The sequence below is a fragment of the Balaenoptera musculus genome, chromosome 13 (genome assembly GCF_009873245.2).
Source record: "Balaenoptera musculus isolate JJ_BM4_2016_0621 chromosome 13, mBalMus1.pri.v3, whole genome shotgun sequence".
Lineage (NCBI taxonomy): Eukaryota > Metazoa > Chordata > Mammalia > Artiodactyla > Balaenopteridae > Balaenoptera > Balaenoptera musculus.
Window position 1 is genome coordinate 34,972,585 of NC_045797.1, and position 18,883 is coordinate 34,991,467.

Here is an 18,883-nt window from a genome sequence, read left to right on the forward strand (position 1 = left end):
CTAAAAACTGGAAACAACCCAAATGCCTATAAACCGAGAAGTGGATAAACAAAATATAGTGGCATGTCCATACAATGGAATAATATTCAGCCATAGAAAGGAGTGTAGTACTGCTACATGCTACAACACGGGTGAACCTTGAAAACATTACACTAAGTAAAGAAGCCAGTGACAAAAAGCCAAATATTGTATGATTCCATTGATATGAAATGTCCAAAATAGGCAAATCTTTAGAGACACAAGGTAGATTAGTGATTGTCTTATGACTGTCAGGGGTTTGTCGGGGAGGAGCAGAGAAATGCAGAGTGAGTGTTAATGGATATGGGGTTTCTTTTGGGGATAATGAAATGTTCTAATATTGCTTGGTGATGGTTATACAACTCTACTATTATATTGGTTTTTTTTCTAGTTTTATTGATATAGTTGACATACAGTATAGTATATACTTCAAATAAGTGAATTGTATGGTATGTGTATATCTCAATAAAGGTTTGTGTTTTTTTAACTTTCAGGTTAAAAATTAAAGCAGTTCACTCAGAGACAAACCGCTCTACTGTTTACGATGGACTAAAACTTGAATTCACTGATTCTATCGGTACTGCTTCCAATCCAAAAGCTATTCTTCCTACCCAATACTCTAATTCCATCACTGAATAAACTCCAGGTCCTAAATGCTGTCTTGCTTCACCAAATAAAACTGAGATTTCTGGCATAAATAAATAAATTGAATAAATGAATGGATGGATGAATGAATGAATGTTAGTATTCTGCCTAAGTCAGTTGAGGGGATATTCTAACATATTAGGACTATAAGACTGAGAAGGATAGCCGTGGGGGCCATTTTAGTGGCGGGATAGTGTAGAAGTTAAGGGCTAAGAATCCAGCATCATAAAGACTTGGATTTAAAACCTGGTCCCCCTGCTTCCAGGCTCTCTCCTTGGCAAACTGCTCAATCTCTTGAATGCATTTTCTCACCTGGTCCTCACAGCAGTCTTAAAATATAGGTATTGTTAGTCCCATTTTTTTTACCAATGAGGAAACTTAAGCTCAGTAAATGAACTAGTCAAGTTCGCTTTTCTATAAATGGTAAAACTGATATTCAAACTTTTGTCTGCCTACTCTGAAAGCTGTGCCTCCTAATCAATCATATACCACATACCAGTTTATTAATTTATGGTGGGAGACATACCTTTCTCTTGACCAAGAGGTTTAAGTCATCTTTTCAGAGGCTAATTTTCTAGTTTCAAACACTTGGGACATTGAATTAGTAATTAGAAAATTGATGCACGAGTGTGGACTCTAAGCAGAGAAAATTGAGGATGTCTTCCATGCAGGGAGAGTCTAGAGTTCTGCCTGCTTTCCTAATACCAGTAGGGCTCTGACCAGACCGGGCATTGTTATTCACTCAGCAAATATATTTAGAACACCCACTCTATGTCAGGTCCCATTCTAGGACCTGGATGTGGTCCCGACCTTCATGAAGCTTACATTCTAGTTGGGAGAGACAAATGCTAAACAAGTGAACTTAAAAATATGACAAATTCAAATAACAAGAAGTGCTATAAGGAAAATAATAGAAAATGACTTGGGATGGGGGACACCACTCTAAGAAGGTGACACTAACCTGAGCCTTTGTGTCCATTAGGATTAGATTCAGCTGTAAGCGACAGAAAACCTAGAACAAAGTGACTTAAAAATGGTGTTATTTCTCTGCCACATAAATGAAGTTTGTAGGTTAGCATGGTAGGGCTGAATGACACTCTACAGCAACAGGGATCTAGTCTCCTGCATCTTGTTTGTTCCCGCCTCCATTCTGATTCATGGTTGGTTGTGATCCAGTTACCAGTTCCACATGCCAGCCAGTAGGAAGGAGGAAGGCAGGTTAGGGGTATGGAGATGATCAAGAAAGGCAAGCATCTTCCTTTTAAGGACCCTTCCTGAGAGTCCCATATACTATTTCAAGTTCCATCCCACTGGCTTGAACTTGGCCAGCCATATCTAGCTGTTAGAGAGGCTGGAAAATGGAGTCTTTGTTCTAGATGGCCATGTGCCAAGCTAAAAACGGGAGGTTCTATTTCCAAGGAAGAGAAGAGAATGGACATTGGGGATGACTGGTGGTCTTTGCCTTATATGATGAGAAGAACCTAGCTATGTGAATATCTGGGGGAAGATCTTTACAGGGAAGGGAACTGCAAGTACAAAGATTCAAAGGGGAAAAAAAGAAAAGAAAGAAATAAAAAATTTAAAATGAGGTTGTTGGGCTTCCCTGGTGGCACAGTGGTTAAGAATCCACCTGCCAATGCAGGGGACATGGGTTCCATCCCTGGTCCAGGAAAATCCACATGCTGCGGAGCAACTAAGCCCATGCACCACAACTACTGAGCCTGTGTGCCACAACTACTGAAGCCCGCGCACCTAGAGCCTGTGCTCTGCAACAAGAGAAGCCACTGCAATGAGAAGCCCACACACTACAACAAAGAGTAGCCCCCACTCGCTGCAACTAGAGAAAGCCTGTGTGCAGCAACGAAGACCCAACGCAGCCAAAAATAAATAAATTAATCAATTAATTAATTTAAGAAAATTTAAAAGATAAATAAAATGAGGTTGTTGTGTTAATTCAAGGAACAGAAGAAGGCTATTGTGACTGGAGCACAGTGACTAAAGGGAAGAGGGGTACATGGAGGGCTTTATAGACTGCAGCAAAGAAAGTAGATTTTATCCCAATCCCAGTGGCACACTCTTGAAAGTTTTGAACATTGTGGAAGGTTTTGTTTTAAAACTGAACATGGAGAAATGGTAAGGACATCAGTTAAGCATGACACATTTTCTCCACTTTCTCCCTAATTCCACTAAAATGACACAAAATGGTTTTTTAAGCATAAAACTCACAAGACAAGAAAGGTGGAAAAGAGATAAAAGAAAGCTATCAACAAATATTTGTAAGCTGGAGAGCAGACGGAGGAATGATAGTTACTAAGCAAAGCCTAGAAAGCTGAAAACTTAATGCCTGAGGTTGAGATGGGGGAAAAGAAGCAAACTCATTCACGAGAAACCTGAAGAGGAACTGACTGAAAATAGGTTAGAATCATTTGGACTCCTAAATTTCCTCCTTCACCCCTTCCAGTCAGATGATACCCTGCCCTGCACCACATACCTCTCCGCCTACCACCATCCCCCCCATTCCCCCCCCCCCAACTTCTGTCATGGAATGGAGTGGCTTTACTCTAGAGTGAGTTAAAGCCAAAGGGACTCCATTCTCAGGGACAGGCACTGCTGAGGATAACAGGGAGATTAAGGGAAAGTCTACATCCAAAAGAGTGAGACCCAGCCTCCTTCTGACTGAACTGCAAAGAAGCTGGTAATCGGTTTTGCACCTCTATCCTACTCACTGCCCACTCTGCTCTTCTTCCTGTCTTGGGAAAAACAAAGCAAAACCTATACAGAGATGAGACCTACAGATCCTGACAGCTGGGAATCCTCTAACAAAAATAGCCAACCTCTGCTAGATCACATTACAATGAAACCCAATAGTCAGCAAGACTCAGCGCCCAGCAGACAGCTTCCAATCAGTTTTTAGTGTTTTGCTCTTAAATATCATTGGACAGCCTAGGATCATCAGACAGTTGAGGAAAATGTCTAACACCTAAGACATAAACCAAAACAGTGACAATGTAGAAAGCAGAAGAGAACTTTTTTTAAAAAAAGTCATTATAGTTAATATCTTCATATCCCCAGAGAGATAACATTTAAAATATGATAGAAGAGAAAATTCGATAGAAAAGTTAGAGTATAAAGTTCAAGAAATTTTCCAAAAAGTAGAGTAAAAAGGCAACAGAATGGAAAATAAGAGAAAAAATTTTTAAATTAGAGGATCGGGACAGGAAGTTTAATACCAGAAAACAGAGAGAAAATTATTTCAGAAACAATACAAGATTATTTCCAAGAACTGAGAAACAATTTTCTAGACATGCTCTATTTCTCAGAAGGCTACTAAAGGATGTACTCCTGGAAAATGAAGGAGTTATTCAAGAAATATGAAATCATGAGAACTAGGAGACCAGGGATTTGGGACATGAGAGAAGTAAGAAGAATTCCATGAATAATGGTGGGACAAAAATCTCAAGTAACAGGACAAAGTACTTCAGAAGGGAAATTATCTCTCTCTCTCTCTCTCTCTCTCTCCTGCCCACCCCTCCCCCCCCCACACACACTTAAGTTGTCTGATGTATTTTAAGTGTTTGAGAGATATATACTTCTAGTGGAGAGTTTGGTAATGAATTAGTTAAAACTTCTTTAAAAAAGGAAAAGTGAAGCAATGATTAAATCCGGGGAAAATTTTAAAAATTGTAACACAAGGAAATGTCATCAGGTATACTACATGGCTCAGTGTGAATATAAATACTAAATAATGGTCTAATCAAATATCATGATATGTTGATGTTAGGAGGATGAGGAGTAGGGGAGTATGTGTGTGTTGGGGAGGAACTGTAAGAGAGTTAAATGATCTTTTACAATAGTTGGTTAATAAATGATGTCTAAAATGAGAAAGATCAAGAAATAGCTGAAGAAGCATGTTCAGAAATAAGGAGCTAAATATCAGAAGAAACAACTAAAAGAGTTGAAGGTAGTTGCCTTGGGGAGGCAGAAATTGAGAGTAGATGTTCATCATTAAAAGCTTTTTTAAACCATTTGACTTTTTAACCTGTGTGTGTGTGTGTGTGTGTGTGTGTGTGTGTGAGTGTTGATGTAGGTGGAATACTCGGTACCAAATAAACCATGGCTGATTTTTTTGCTTTTTTTGGCTTTCTTTTTATCAAGCCTTTATTACTTGATGCAATATAAATTGCAAGATTATAGTGTATCCTGCTTAAATTAAATTTTAATCCTGGATTTGGGAGCTTCCTTAGGCTTTTAGATAAAATATAGAAGACACTCTACCATAATCTCATCAGCAGCACTTTTACAAATTTTGAAACTTCATTATGTATGTTGCTACCTAAACTCAGCCACTTACTGTTGATTCTTATAAGCTTCTATCTCCAGGTTTAATTCTCTGTCCTTGAGGCTTGCTGACCAACAGGTGCACAATGACTCTTTTGTTGTATAAGTTTTATTACAAGTTGTATAATAAACCTATACTATAATGAAATGTATATCACATATATAACGCATATAAAAGTAAAATATATATGTGATAAAACTGTCTATACAGTGTATTACTGTATATTATTATCATTACAAAATGATATATAAGTTAGTGACAATTATTAAAGTTTTCATAGTGATATTGTTGATACCCTGTATTACTGAAAGAAGCAATGCAAAGTCTATTAATCCACACAGTTTTAAAAAGAGCACAGAGGGACTTCCTTGGTGGTGGCTCAGTGGTTAGGAATCCGCCTGTCAATGCAGGGGACATGGGTTCGAGCCCTGGTCTGGGAAGATTCCACATGCCGCAGAGCAACTAAACCCGTGTGCCACAACTACTGAGCCTGTGCTCTAGAGCCCGTGAGCCACAACTACTGAGCCCATGTGACACAACTACTGAAGCCCGCATGCCTAGAGCCTGTGCTCCACAACAAGAGTAGCCATCGCAATGAGAAGCCCGTGCACCGCAACAAAGAGTAGCCCCCGCTCGCCACAACTAGAGAAAGCCTGTGTGCAGCAACAAAGACCCAACACAGCCAAAAAAATAAATAAATAAAATAAATAAATTTATTAATAAAAAAAAAGAGCACAGAACTTAAAATACACACACAATGATACTATACATATTCTTTGTCCTTACTTAGGTAAATAAATGTATGTAAAAAGGATAAACTGATACCCTCTTGGGAGAGTACAAGATTTGAAAGGGACGAGAAAGGATTTACCCTAACTAAAATATTCCAGTTTTCTTTTTTTACAGAGGGGATGTTTTCATGTATTTCCCATGAGTTTAAAAATTAATGTTTAAGTAAATGTATAAAGTTTAAAATAAATTTTATTGAGGTATAATACACATATAGAAAAATGCACAAATGATATTTTAATGGCCCAAGACGTTATCACTAAGTGAACACAGCTATGTAACCACACCCAGGTCAAGAATGACAATATTGCAAGCACCCCAGAAGATGTCTCCACACCTGCTTTCCATCACTGCCCTACCTCTCCACTCCAAAGGAAAACATTACTGACCTTCTAACAGCATAGATTAATTTTGCATAGTTTTGACTTTGTATAAATGGAATCATGACACTATATATTCTTTTGTTTCTTTTGCTCAACATTTTGTTTGTGAAATTCATTCATTCATGTCATTGCTTGAGGCTGTCATTGCTCTCAGAATTTAACTATTAATAGATGACTTTTAAATAAGGATCCGGTACCACCAAAAAGTTTTTAAAATAACCAAGTAGGTTTGAGTTTCTCTTTTCACATGATTTAGGGGGAAAAATGTGCCTGACATCAGTATCCAACATCAAAATGTAAGCTCCCGACCTCCAAGTGATCTGTCATCACTGAAAGAAAAGTAAACTCTCAGAACAGCAAAAGTTTCAATTTGAGAATCATTTGAATTATCTACATAAAATGTATAAAATTTGGTTAAGTTCAGAATTTATCTATCTTTAACCTAAATAAGATACTCTTGTTACCTCAATACTGTGATTAAAATCTGATGTTAATAATTTGCTGTTGAAAAGAGAAGAAACACAATGCTGGTGGGGGCAGTGATAAATTTAAATTTCTAATGAAAGATGAAAAAGGAATATGTTCCATGGCCAAATCCCCCAACAGCAGCGTGTGGAACAGCATGAGCTTTTGTCACAAGCTGTCAGGGCCTTGAAGCTTAACAAATGAGTCTAAAATAAAAATATGTGAGTTTATGGAAATAAAAATAGAACTTAATAAGACAAAGCTCAAGCCCTGCCTCTTCCATTGGCCTGGAGGTCTAGGGTCAGCTTCTTCTACCTTCCCAGGATCACTTCTTAACTGTATTCTGGTCTTTACGAGTCCAGCTGAGATCTTTACCTACAACTGCCAGAGGAAACCATGAGCCCTCTTCAAACTCTGACTCATCTCCCAGTCCTGGCTTTCAGAGAAGGTGTAGACAGAGAGAGGAGTGAGCGGGAATTAACTTTCTTTCTGCCACTGCTAAAGCAACATAGCAGTCTAGTTCAGTGGTTTCCAACCTTCCCAGCATGAGAACCCCCCAGAGTACACTTTGCTGTTTGATTTTGACTGTTGCTCTGAGCTGTTGCCAGACAGAGCTCATCTTCTCTGTGCTCACCATGCACAGGTGACTGTCTGACACATGCTCCAGTAACTTGCAGCATACCCTGAAATAATCAGTATCACTGCCATGAAATAGCAGTATCACTGATATTTGGCAGAATATTGAAAATAGCCCACAGATGTCCATGATTACCTTCAGACTTGTTACCACCCCCTTCTTTTATTTATTTATCTATTTAAATAAATAAATTTATTTATTTATTTATGGCTGCGTTGGGTCTTCGTTGCTGTGCGCGGGTTCTCATTGCGGTGGCTTCTGTTGTTGCGGAGCACGGGCTCTAAGCGCATGGGCTTCAGTAGCTGTGGCTCGAAGACTCTAGGGCACAGGCTCAGTAGTTGCGGCGCACGGGCTTAGTTGCTCTGCGGCATGTGGGATCTTCCTGGACCAGGGATCGAACCTGTGTCTCCTGCATTGGCAGGCGGATTCTTAACCACTGTGCCACCAGGGAAGCCCACCCCCTTCTTTTAAAGATGAGTAGACTGAGGTACAGAGAAGTTAAAAGATGGAATAATGGATATAGGTATATCAGGGAATAACGAATCTAGTGGAAAGCATCGTGAACCATGAATAAGAAGACCTGGCTTCTAGTCTTCATTTTAAGAAGATTTAACTTTGTGATCCTGACCAGACTTTTTAAGCTTTTCTCACTTTATACAATTCAGTTTGGGTTTTTTGCCCCCAATAAATGCATTACTCTGTTAATTTATAAAAAGTATTATTATTATTAGTTATTGTTATTATTTTACAAATCACAGTTATAACATTGAAATTCGTGTTCCCTTTTATTTTTTCATTGGGTGAGCATTAAGACGATCAAATAGGCTCACCTCATATACTTGTTCCTTATTCTCCTTCCTACGTTTCCTTTTTCTCCTTAATTATCAGAACAAGAGTCACCATGTTCACCCCCCATGACCTGTATTAACATTTCTAGAAATGCAGTCAGTTCTTTATGTGTTCAGGTAAACATAGATAATTGACACATGACACTTGAATCGAATTCACACTGTAAATGAGAAATGCAATATGTTGTCACCTAGAAGAATGTTGGCATTGATGACCAGACATCAACAGTGGCAGAGAAACCTAAGTGTGCTAACGTGGACTAACTCATGTTGGAGAGCTGTCACTTAATTTTGGTGACATGGCGCCTGCATTTATCACATAGTGCAGAGAGCTTGCGTTTCTTTTGAATATCTGGATGAGATTTCATCTTGGAATGTAAAGTTGCCACAGGGAAACAGACCTGTTCAAACCTGTTTGGGCATTGTTAAGGATAAATGATCACTCTTTACTCTTTGGTTAAGATTATGGGACAGGGATACTTTCCATCGTTGATTTGTTCTGACAATTACACTGATGTAGAAAAAAGGCTTTGTTAAGCATTACAGATATTTTCGTAAATTTCGAGGACCTCAAGGAAAAGAGTTTACTAGGGATTTGCTAGTGTCAACTTTGTACAACCTAAAAGCGTAACCTATTACTCATTTAGGAAGCATGGAATGAAATCACTAAGCATGTTACAGCATGATACTATTCCCGAAAAATGAACACTAGTCCATTTATTGGAGGTTAAGCGGAGTCAAAGGTCTAAATAAATTAAACACTAACAAAGTCTCATTCTTAGTAGGAATAGTAGCTTACTGCTATTTACTGAGCAACTCTTTTCTGCCACACACTATACTAAGCCCTTTTAATATATTATCTAATTTAACTAATTCCTCACGTCAATCCTATGAGGTGGGTGCTTTTATCACCATTTTACAGTCAAGAGAAGTAAGACTAAGAGTTTAAAATCAACTACCTAAAGTCTCACACTTGGTAGGAACATCAGAATTCAAACCCAAGTCTGTCTGATTTGAAGTCAGAGTTCTTTCCATGATAAAATACTGCTTCTGTTTTTTATTCTGTGCTTTTTTGGTTTTAGTTAATAATTAACTACATAAATAATACATGAATTCATTCTTCTCTTAAAATATAACACATTACAGATATACATTAAGTCCCTCTTTATACTCATCATTAACCCCAGTTCCTTCTCACTTTCCCAGAAGTAATACTGCTTTAAGTTTTGGTGGATCCTTAGAGATTTTTATTTATTTATTTATTTATTTATTTATTTATTTATTTATTGGCTGCATTGGGTCTTCATTGCTGCATGCAGGCTTTCTCTAGTTGTGGCAAGCGGGGGCTACTCCTCGTTGCGGGGTGCAGACTTCTCATTGCGGTGGCTTCTCTTGTTGCGAAACATGGGCTTTAGGTGCGCGGGCTTCAGTAGTTGTGGCATGCGGGTTCAATAGTTGTGGCTTGCTGGCTCTAGAGCACAGGCTCAGTAGTTGTGGCACATGGGCTTAGTTGCTCCATGGCATGTGGGATCTTCCCAGACCAGGGCTCGAACCTGTGTCCCCTGCATTGGCAGGCAGATTCTTAACCACTGTGCCACTGGGGAAGTCCGAGATTATTTTTTAAATATCCATTAGATTCACAGGAAGAGATATTCAACATCATTAGCCATCATAGAAACGTATATTAAATCCACAATTAGATACCCCTACATACCTATTAGAATATTAAATGACTAACATAAAAGATAGTGATAATATCAAATGCTGTAAGGATGCAGAAACTGGATCTCTCATACACTGCTGGTCAGAATGTAAAATAATACACTCAGCCTGTCAATTTCTTATAAAACTAAATGTCACTTACCATACAACGCAGCAACTGCATGCTTAAGCATTTACCCCAGAGAAATGAAAACATACATTCACAAAGAAACCTGTATAGGAATGTTCATAGCAGTTTTATTTGCAACAGCCAAAAACTGGAAACAACCCAAATGTCCTTTAATGAGTGAATGATTAAACAAAATGTGGTACATCCAGATTATGGAATATTACACAGTAATAAAAAGAAACTGTTGGTACACACGACAACTTGAATGGATCTCAAGGGAATTATGCTGAGTGAAAAAAAGCACTCTTAAAAGGGTGATATACTGTTTAATTCCATTTATATAACATTCTAGAAATGACAAAATTTTGGAGATAGAGAACAGATCAGTAGTTGCCAGGTGTTGGGGATGGGTATGACCCTAAAGGTATAGTTTGAGAGATCTTTATGATGATGGAGCAGTTCTGTATCTGGATTGTGGTGGTGGTTACACAAATCTATATAGATGTGATAAAATTGCACAGAAGTACACTCATACAGAGACTTCCCTGGTGGTCCAGTGGTTAAGAATCCACCTTCCAATGCAAGGGACTCGGGTTCAATCCTTAGTTGGGGAATTAAGATCCTACATGCTGCGGGGCAACTAAGCCTGCCCACCGCAACTACTGAGCCTAAGTGCCACAACTAGAGAGAAGCCCGCATGGTGCATCGAAAGATCCTGCATGCTGTAACTAAGACCCGACACAGCCAAAAAAATAAATAAAATAAAATAAATATTAAAAAATTAAAAAACATATTCTGGGGGAAACAATAAAGAAGGATAGATTCAGCAAATGGGCAAAATCTTGATAATCATTGAATCTGGAAGATAAATACATAGGAGTTCATTGTACTTGTCTACTTTTTACTATTTTAAGCAATTTTATAATAACTTTTAAAGTGCTTTATTATAAAAGTAATAGAAAACATGGAAGGAGGAGGGTAAAGCTTAGAAAAGTAAGAGAAAAAAATAGAGCTCATAACCTACTACCTAGAGACAACCACTGTTAAAATTTAAGTGTATTTTCTTCTAGTATTTTTCTGTGTGAATTTTGATTAGGTTTTCATAATTAAGATGAAAATCTGTACGTAAATTTGTGTTCTACTTTTTCCCTTTACATATATAAGCATTTTTAATACTATCACAAATTTTCTTAAGCATAGTATTTAATGATGGCATAATAGTCCATCGGGTAGTTAGAGCTAAGCTGCATTTGCTACCTCTCCTCTGGCCTCACATGAAGATTTCTAATAAGGCATTCATTCTGTATCACATTTTTGTGGGGACAGGTGCAGTCTCCTCCTGTATACCAAACCTAACACAGTGCTTAATACATACTAGATACTTTATTTACATAAATTAAATGAAAAAATTGATAATTTTTTTGGGTTATTCAATTAGCTGCACACAATGGCCCATGTTACTTTATTTTACCAAGCAAAATATCATGAAAGACCATGTTGGTGTCCTTATTTGAACTGGCATTTTACTGAATTTCAGAATACTCACCCAATCAAAAATTTAAATGACTTTCTTAATAAACCTCTACTGGTTCTTATTGCCTACCACCTGATCTTAGAAGAACTTACCAAGCATTCACATAGTAGTCTATTCTACAGTTGTGCTGAAGATCAACAAACTTGTCTGGCAGCAAACTGGTATTCCATGAATTCTTCACAAGAGTGCCACAAAATCTTAACTAATGTGAAAAATTAATATTTTCCATAACTGAGTATACACATGGTCATGGTGATGCCTGTCTGCTACGACCTGGAGCTGAGAAGGTGATGTGACAGAGCACAAATCGGCACCTCATTTGCTTTGAGGTAACTGCCTTATAATGTGACAAAAAACAGGCACCAAAGAAAGTTTGCTTGTAACCTAGAACGTTAATAAATTAGCTGTGGGAGAATAAGATTGTCAGAAAAATCAAAGAACAATTCAAAGAATTAATTACTAGTATGCTTTTTTATTTGTATACTAGAAAGATAAACTGATTGATTCTATCTAATGAAAACGAGAACAGGATTCATATAAGGAAAATAGGAAAGAGGTGAGAAAAATTACAATTTGAGAACAGTGAGCTTTGTTTTCCTTTTCTTAGTTAAGTGCTGATTAGAGGCAGCTAGCAACAATTTGTTTACGGATTCTCTAGAGAACCTTGAGAGGTTAGCTGTGGAATATTCACGATGGACCATTGTAACACAGAAGAACAAACCTGACTCCATATTAAGTCTATTCCTTTAGCTCTAACGTGGGTGCTCTGTTGCCTGTGCTTAGTCATGCTGGCTCTGCACCTTTTGTAAAAGAATGTTGCCTATAGCCTGAAATATACATGATAGCACATTCTCAAGGCTCTGACCTTTAAAGGTGTAACACTTTTCCATTCATATGGAGATAAAAATTTACAGAACAGAGAATAACATTTGTCTTGTTGGAGGTTTATAGGAATATCATGACCTGACCTACCTGGACAGCTGAAAGAAAATAGGATTCCAGCACCAAGAAGTTTGCAACAAACAGCCACACCCCCTCCCCTTTTAGTATAAAAGAAGCCTGAATTCTGACTTGGGTATGGTTCTTTGGGACACTAGTCCACCATCTTCTTGGTCTGCTGGCTTTCCGAATAAAGTCACTATTTCTTGTCCCAACACCTCATCTCTTGATTTATTGGCCTATTGTGTAGTAAGCTGTACGAGCTTGGTAACACTGTCTGTGTGATGTCTACCTGTATCCTTTATTAGTGCGTTTTGTTCATCTTAGTTAGCCCAGGTCTACACATCAACATTTCTCCAGGGTTCACAAGTCAGAAGAGTAAATGGTTCTACTCAAATAGGACACAGTACTGAAGAGTAATCGAGCTAAAATTTCATAAGAGAATTTTCTCTAACAAGTGATTGGCTTAATTAAATTAAGTTAAGCTGGCTTAATCAGAATATGAAATTAGTTGACTCATGTAACTGAAAAGTGTAGGGGTGGACTTCAAGCATAATGTGATCAGAAACTTAAATAATGACATCAGGACTCAATTCCTCTTTTCCCATCTCTTGATTACATTGCTATTGTGTTGGTTTATCTCAGGCAAGCTTTTAGCTTGAGATGGCAAGATGGTGTCAACAGTTCTCCATCCTATATCATTCAAAGTCAGTTGAAAAGAAGTCTTTTCCCGTGACTCATTGTGATTAGGCAAATTTGGTCAAATTACCTCCTCTGAACTAATCACTGTGACCAGGGAATGGAATTCCAACACTTGGCTAGTCCTGGTCACATGCTCAAGTCTTGATGGAGGGACGGTACCCATTTGCTGCACATGGACTAAGAACAGGAAGAATTCCTAACAGGACACCAGAGTGAGGTTACCAAAAGAAGGGGCAATGGATATGTGTTGAACAACCAAAAAGCCACAGGAGGCCTCCACAGTGCAATAATTATATGTATCAGTTAGGACTTTTTCTGACACAGATGAAGTAAAATCACAAATTTTTCTATGGTGGGACAGTCAAACTAAGACAGAAAGAAAAAAATAAATAACGTGCCCCCTTTGTGGTAGGTCTTTCCCAACGTACAACGTGCATCTGCATTATACATTAACCAGACCACCTCAAAGCAGGAGGATGTAATCAACCTTTGAGAAAAATGGTCTCTTTCTTCAGATACCAGCACTGTAATTTTTTTTTAAATTCATTTATTTATTTATTTTTGGCTGTGTTGGGTCTTTGTTGCCGCGCGGGTTTTCTCTAGTTGTGGCGAGCGGGGGCTACCCTTTGCTGAGGTGCACGGGCTTCTCATTGCGGTGGCTTCTCTTGTGGAGCACAGGATCTAGGCGCACGGGCTTCAGTAGTTGTGGCACGTGGGCTCAGTAGTTGTTGCTCATGGGCTCTAGAGCGCAGGCTCAGTAATTGGGGTGTATGTACTTAGTTGCTCCGCGGCATGTGGGATCTTCCCGGACCAGGGCTTGAACCCGTGTGCCCTGCATTGGCAGGCAGATTCTTAACCACGGCGCCACCAGCGAAGTCCCCAGCACTGTAATTTTAAGATTAATATTTCTTTTTCATCCCATACAGGGGGTCACATTGACCAAAGGCTTGCTCTGTACCTGTACAACTGACAAAAAATATCTTGAAGAACTTTATGTACAATGTCAATATGATACATAAATTCTCTCAAAAATGTATAAAACTGCTTATTTAATTGCTGACCAGTGGAACAGTTCTCAGAGCTTCTAAGAGTCTGTTTTCTGAGTTATAATCCTCAGTTTAGCTCGAATAAAATTCTCTTTTCTTTCTTCTTAGCTTGATTGTTATTTGATTTTCTACCAACACTAATAACAAAAAAAATCTAACTTGAATGGGCTTTTAAAAAAAATAAGGAAAGGGGACTTCCCTGGTGGCACAGTGGTTAAGAATCCGCCTGCCAATGCAGGGAACACGGGTTCAAACCCTGGTTCGGGAAGATTCCACATGCCGCGGAGCAACTAAGCCCGTGCACCACAACTACTGAGCCTGCACTCTAGAGCCCATGAGCCAGAGCTACTGAGCCCGCGTGCCACAACTACTGAAGCCCGTGTGCCTAGAGCCCATGTTTCGCAACAAGAGAAGCCACCGCGATGAGAAGCCCGTGCACCGCAACGAAGAGTAGCCCCCGCTCGCGGCAACTACAGGAAGCTCGCGCGCAGCAACAAAGACCCAATGCAGCGAAAAATAAAATAAATTTTGAAAAAGTAATAAGGAAGGAATTCATTGACTTCTGTTCAAAAATGTACCCAGGATGTTTTAATCAGGTAGGGTAAAACACGCCCACATGGAAATGATTGTCATGAAAGAAGAAGTTTATACTCACAGATCCCTAGAAACAGGAGGCCCAGCATGCCCCACAGGGCCATGTGGGAAAGGACCAGGGTTGGTCAGGAGGCAGAGAGGATAGAGAGGGGAGAACATGGGCCAGAGCCATTAAAAGGGTTTTGATAAGAAAGAATGGGTGAAACAGGGTAGGTAACTGAGTAAGTTTAGGATTGGATAGTTGATTTATTCCAGTAGGCTCTGGGCTATGGGATGGTCTCTAGCTGGTCCTGGCCCTGGGTTGATTTAGGGCAGGGGGAATATTGGCTTGGTGTGTGAGAGTTTGATAAAGGAAATTATTGGAGAGGTTGGCTCTGGATTCTTTGGTTTGTATGTCAAAGGCACGCTCTGGGTGTGGGAGAGGGAACGAGCAGGGAGAGTCATTTGCTATCTATCTCTAAGAATTAGCTACCCCCGGGAGGGGCAGTCTTTCCAGGATCGAGGCCCCAAATGCCAGAGCATCAAGAATATAGAAAATAAGAAGGTATAGTCAAACACAGCTCCCATAACTGAAAAGTTCAGAGAAACAAATTTTCCAGCATAGCTAGAGACAGCACATAAAACGTTATCTCTGCATTGTGCTCGGGCTCCACCTGGTGGCTCCAGGCAGTTACAGACTCCACTGCTGCCTTCTCCATCCCCCACTCCATGATGCCTAAAAGAAGGCAGCAGCTCTTTCCAACATCCTTTCTGCTTCAAATCCAGAAGGAAAGAAAGAGCTTCTTTCCTCCAAGAACCAAACAAAAATCCCGGTCCTCATTCTAATTGGTCAGGTTTGGACCAATCACTGCGGCCAAGGAGATGTGAAGTGTTTATTGACTGAGGGAGCCCCAGGGCTCCAACCACACCGTTTGAGAACAGAGAAGAGGCGGCTCTCCAGGGATGTTCTGGTGTGCTATTTTCCCTGAAGAGTGGGGAATGGATGCTGGGAAACCAAAACAACAGCTGTTCACTACGCAATGAATCTCAGACATGTTTATCCTGGGGTAGCCAGTACCCTGTAATTACTGCTGACTTGTTTAGTGAAACTTTGAGTCTCAATCCAGTCACATGTGCCATCAAGAATTGTACTATTTAGGGGGCTTCCCTGGTGGCGCAGTGGTTAAGAATCTGCCTGCCAATGCAGGGGACACGGGTTCGAGCCCTGGTCTGGGAGGATCCCACATGCCGCGGAGCAACTAGGCCCGTGAGCCACAACTACTGAGCCTGCACGTCTGGAGCCTGTGCTCCGCAACAAGAGAGGCCGCGATAGTGAGAGGCCCGCGCACCGCGATGAAGAGTGGCCCCCGCTTGCGGCAACTAGAGAAAGCCCTCGCACAGAAACGAAGACCTAACACATCCATAAATAAATAAGTAAATAAATAATAAGAATTGTAGTATTTAAAAATGTCTCATTGACACTCAGGAGTTGAGAACCACTGTCTTAGAGTTAAAGTTGCTATATTAGTTGACAAGAGTTGATCTTCCACCTAACCCTCACCGTCCCCCATCTTATAATACTGTCTAGTCTTTTGGTATTTCATTTGTTCTTTAAGATTTTTCAAATCGCTGTTAGCAGTTCTGTGATCATGTCTGCAAAGTCTTTTATTGCAATACAATGCAATTTCTCTTGACATTTGAATTCTGCTATCATAGGCTTTAATTTCATCTTTAAGATATTCATTCTACCAACATCCATCCACTCCTTACAAATAATGTAGCAGCTATAAGACCCCAGGGGGTGTATTGACAGATCCCTATCCCCAGCTTCTAGGGAGGGCTCTGGTGGGTTTAATTCAATCAGTGTAATTCCCTCTCCCTTGCAGCATCATTGGTCTAGGTAACCTAAATAGAAGCCAGTTGCATGGGATTGGCTGATCTCTAGAACTGGGTCAGAATTGGCCTGATGAAGGAAAAAAAAAAAAAAAAAGCCCATGTTTTCTTCTTAGAGTTTTATAGCTGTCGCTCTTACACTTAAGTCTTTGATCGATTTTGTGTTAATTTCTGTATGTGGTTTGTGGCAGGGAATGAACTTCGTTCTTTTGTGTGTGGACATCCAATTGTCCCAGCACCATTTACCAAAAAGACTGTTCTTTCCCCATTGAATTGTCTTAGCATTCATGTCAGAATGGCTAAAATTAAAAAGACAGAAAATACTAAGTTGGAGAAGATATACAGCAACAAGAATGGCTGTACAGGGGACTTCCCTGGTGGTGCAGTGGTTAAGAATCCACCTGCCAATGCAGGGGACACGGTTTCGAGCCCCGGTCCAGGAAGCTCTCACATGCCGTGGGTCAACTAAGCCCGTGCACCACAACTACTGAGCCCTTGTGCCACAACTACTGAAACCCGTGTGCCTAGAGCCCATGCTCTGCAACAAGAGAAGCCACCTCAATGAGAAGCCCATGCACTGAAACGAAAGAGTAGCCCCCACTTGCCACAACTAGAGAAAGCCCACGTGCAGCAACAAAGACCCAACTCAGCCAAGAATAAAAATTAATTAATTAATTAATTAATTTAAAAAAAAAAAGAATGGTTGTACAATTCCTTTGGAAAACTGGCAGTATCTACTAATGCTAAAAATATGTATACATATGTGTATATGCAATTATATGTATATCACCCAGCAATTCCATTCCTAGGTATACATGCCAAAAAGAAATGTGTGTGTGTACACATATATGTGTGTGTATATATATATATATATATATACACACATACACACACACATATATGTGTGTGTGTACATATATGTGTACACACACACATATATATGGCTTAAGACTGTTCAAAGCAGCAGTATCCATAATAATCCAAAGCTAGAAACCACCCCAATACCCATCAATGATAGAAAGGATAAATAAATTGTGGTATGCACACACCACCAAATGTTATGTATCATGAGAATGAACAAACTCCAGTTGCATGCAACAACATAGATGAACTTCACAAACTTAAAGTTGAGAACCCAGATATCAAAACATATGATTCCATCTATATAAAGTTCAAAAATAGGCAAAACTAATCTATGATGTCAGAAGGAACATATGATTAACTTAGGGGCCTTTGTGACTGGTTAGCAGAGACATGAGGTCCCTTGTGGTTGTGATAATGTTCTGTTTTATGATCTATGAACATTACACAAGAGTGTGAAGTTTGTGGAAATTCACCAAGCTGAGCATTAATGGCCTGTGCTGTGTACTTTTCTGTATGTATATTACACTTCAATAAAAATCTACTTTAAAAATGCCCTCAGGGCTTCCCTCGTGGCACAGTGGTTGAGAATCTGCCTGCCAATGCAGGGGACACGGGTTCGAGCTCTGGTCTGGGAAGATCCCACGTGCCGCGGAGCAACTAGGCCCGTGAGCCACAACTACTGAGCCTGCGCGTCTGGAGCCTGTGCTCCGCAACGGGAGAGGCCGCGATAGTGAGAGGCCCGCGCACCGCGATGAGGAGTGGACCCTGCTTGCCACAACTAGAGAAAGCCCTCGCACAGAAACGAAGACCCAACACAGCCAAAAATAAATAAATTAATTAAAAAAAAAAAAAGAAAGAAGGAAATCTAGGGAATCAATAAGGAGTTGTTACTTTAGATTGGTTGGTCAGGGTAGGTTAAAAAAAAAAAAAAAAGCCCTCAGATCTGAGATCCAATCAGATCTAACCTTACTCACGTGCTATCTTGTCTCTTTGGGTCACTTTTTCTTTTTTCCTTTCAGTGTTACCAGAAACATCGTACTATCAAAAAGGGAAGTTCTGGGCTTCCCTGGTGGCGCAGTGGTTGAGAATCTGCCTGCCAATGCAGGAGACACGGGTTCGGGCCCTGGTCTGGGAAGATCCCACATGCCACGGAGCAACTAAGCCCGTGAGCCACTATTACTGAGCCTGCGCGTCTGGAGCCTGTGCTCCGCAACAAGAGAGGCTGCGATAGTGAGAGGCCTGCGCACTGCGATGAAGAGTGGACCCTGCTTGCCACAACTAGAGAAAGCCCTCGCACAGAAACGAAGACCCAACGCAGCCAAAAAATAAATAAATTTAAAAAAGGGAAGTTCTTTTGCTCCTTGCAACACTGTGAAC